This window comes from Pyrus communis, chromosome 8 (genome assembly GCF_041283825.1).
Source record: "Pyrus communis isolate YQ-2024b chromosome 8, ASM4128382v1, whole genome shotgun sequence".
Lineage (NCBI taxonomy): Eukaryota > Viridiplantae > Streptophyta > Magnoliopsida > Rosales > Rosaceae > Pyrus > Pyrus communis.
Window position 1 is genome coordinate 14,744,199 of NC_142572.1, and position 3,173 is coordinate 14,747,371.

The 3,173-nt window shown below is 36.5% G+C and overlaps 1 long non-coding RNA gene across 1 annotated transcript; it reads right to left on the reverse strand.

Annotated features, from left to right (window-relative positions):
* Positions 1-284: 284 nt before the first annotated feature.
* Positions 285-1,153, reverse strand: LOC148695159 (uncharacterized). The gene is made up of 2 exons (XR_015965026.1): positions 783-1,153; positions 285-517 (listed from the first exon to the last, which is right to left on the reverse strand). It is a non-coding gene; the product is annotated as an uncharacterized LOC148695159 (long non-coding RNA).
* Between the last annotated feature and the right edge of the window lie 2,020 nt (positions 1,154-3,173).

Below are 3,173 nucleotides of genomic sequence, written 5' to 3' on the forward strand. Positions count from 1 at the left end.
GGGAGTGCTCTCATGTGCTACTCGCTTAACTTCGGAGTTCCAACGGAACCCAAAGCCAGTGAGCTCCCAAAAGGCCTCGTGCTAGGTAAAGATGGGAATATACATATAAGGATCACTCCCCTGGGTGATGTGGGATGTCACAACAATGCTGTCACATATAACCAACATAATAAAAAATATATATAAATATAAAAGTAAATAAACCAAATTTATGTTTTCGATAAAAATAAAAAAAATAAACAAAAATGCTCCCTTATCCGACACCGATGCTCATTTTAAAAATAAAAAATAAAAATCCATATCTGACATAAATGCTTCCATCGGTAATGTTCTCCAGCAATATATGTCATTAAACAAAGTGTTTATACAACAAAATAAAGAAAACATAATGATGACTTTTCCTTTGTCCTATCTTCTTTTCCTTTTCTTCTTTTCTTCCTCTTCTTCTATCGGTGCTACCTTTCTCCTTTCCCCCTTCCCCCCTTCTCTTTTCCTTTTCTTCTTTCGGTACTCTTCACTGCAAAACAACAATCCATCACATGAGAAAACATGAATTAACAAAATTTCAACAGCAATTGATGCCAAAAACATCACTAAATATTAACAGATTAGATAAAATAAATGTGGTTTAAACAGAACAATGTATGAGAAATTTGATAATTAGCAAATTAGTCATAAAAATAGATTGAATTGAACAAAAACTACAAAACCATAATAAAATTAGGGAACTACAAATTTTTAGTTAACTTGAAAATGTTGAAACAAAATCCCTCACTAATTACCTTAGACAAGCAAAATCCCTTACACACAATAGAAAACAGGAGCAGGAAACCGTGACATTCCTGGTGTTTGGCGTAAATCCTGTGTTGTCATATTAGAGAGAGAAGAAGGGAAGATGAGATCGATGACTGTCATAGAGTGAGTGATGGAGGAACTAGATGAAGTGGATAAAAAAATCATGGTAAGAAGATAAAATGAAAAGAAGAAAAGGGAGAAAAGAAGAAAGAGATGCCGGAAAGAAGAAGAGGAAATGAAAGGGAAATGAAGGAGAAGGGGAGAAAAGAAAAAAGGGAAAATGAGAGAGGAGAATGGGAGAAGAGAAGGAAAAGGAAAGAAGGATGAGAGAAAATGAATGCAGTGGGAAGGAGAAGAAATTGGGGAAGGGAGAAGGAAGCGGCACAAGGAAGAGGGAGATGGGTTTTATTATGTAGAATTAGTAGTACTGTCGGTTAAAACCAACAGCAATGTAAAAATTTTTCCAGCATACTTTCCTATTGTCATCGGGTAGAACCGACATCACACTTTTCAATGTAAAGAATGGTGAGAAATATCCCGCCCAAAATTCGCTCCCAAAATTTGCCAGGATTTAAAAAAATAAAATAATAATTGTGTCGGATATAACCGCCAGTGTTAGTGTAAAAAATTTGAAAATATTTGTGTCGGATATAACAGCCAGAGTTAGTATTAAAAATTTGAAAATAATATAATATAATTTGACACATTACTGACTCATGTCAGATATAGCCGCTAGAATTGGTTAAAAATATTTTAAAAATAAATCTTGTGAAGTTAAGGGCCCGCTTCATTATTATTGTCAAAAAGTAGTGCTCTAATGTCAAATATAAGCAATAATAGTACTTTGTTATCCGACACTTTTTAAAGATGTTGTCAGAAATATTTTATCTGACAGTATTAGTATAAAACTGCCACCACTTTCTGACACATTAAGCCAATTCTGTAGTAGTGAACTCACATTCTTTTACCAACACCTTCCACCTTGCCTCAAATTCTTCTTTGCTTTTGATATCCCATATGAAATCATGCAAATCCTTGAAAGCTCCCCCAACCCAACCCTTGTCATTGAACTTGTTACTAATATGCCATCTGCAATACCGATGAAATGTAGTTGGTAGTTTGCTGCCAATAGCCTTTGTTATGGCTCACCTGGCATAGCCTTGAGCATTTCTTCAAACAACCACTCAAAGCTCTCGATTTTTCATTTTTCAAGAATGCACAGCCGAATATCGTGGTTTGACCGTGGTTATTAATGCCTAATCATGGTTCTAAAAGACGCTAGGCTCTAGTTGGGCGGCCGGTTGGGGCCTAGGTGGACTAGGTGGATTTATAATTTTTTGAAATTTAATTAAATTTATTATAACAAAAACTAGTTACATTTAATAAGATGAACTGTTTTATTAACCCAAATTCAAAAATTAATGAAATGGTAAGCATATATAACAGCCCAACCCATCCCTTCATTTCCTCTTCTCCTCTCTCCCTTCTGCAACATCGTTTGCATCTATGAATTTAAAAAGCCAAATCATGCGGCTTATATGCTTTACCTTTATCTGTCCTCTATTATGAGTGCCTCATTTCCATCAACTAATTATAACCACATGGGTTGTTTTATACTATCATACATCTCCCTCTATTTCTTTTTCGTATTATAAGCAGCCTCATTTCCATCGCCCTCTCTCTCTTCAACAAAGATGCCGCTTGTTCTTCTCCTTTCTCTCTTAGAACTGGTTATTTTCCCCATCAGACCTCTCACACTACCTCCATAAGCTACTCCAAACCTCCAACTTTCATTCCAAAAGGCCGAAAGAATTCCAAATATCCCAACGAACAAACAACATCATCCGAAGAAATCTGAGGTAGATTCTTAGAACAATCAAGTGGGGTTTGTATGTGTCGCTGAGATTTCCAATTTACTCTCTCTTCTCATCAGATCGCAACAAAACGGAGAACCAACGAGGCTTCGAAAGGCCTCCTAAACCGCCGCCTAGACTGCCTAAATAGTGCCTAGGCGGCCGACTAAATTTTATCCGATTTATGAACGTTTTAGCATAAATCTCAGCGGCACTTCACCGCCCAACGCCTAGGCCGATTTTTATAACACTGCTCCTAACAAAGGAGCAAACATCATCACGTAGGCATTGGTGTTGAAAGTGGTGTCAAACAAAATCACATTACCAAAAAGGTCGTAACCATGTCGTGACTTAGCATTTGCCCAAAAGAAATTTTCAAGTGTTCTGCCTTCGTCAATCTCCATCTTGAAATAGAATGAATCGTTTTTTTCTTTCTCATCCTCAAAATGCTTTTTCAACATTTCGGCATCATGCCCAATTAGATGGGGTTGCAATTGTTGTTCCACATTATACATATCCTTGGGG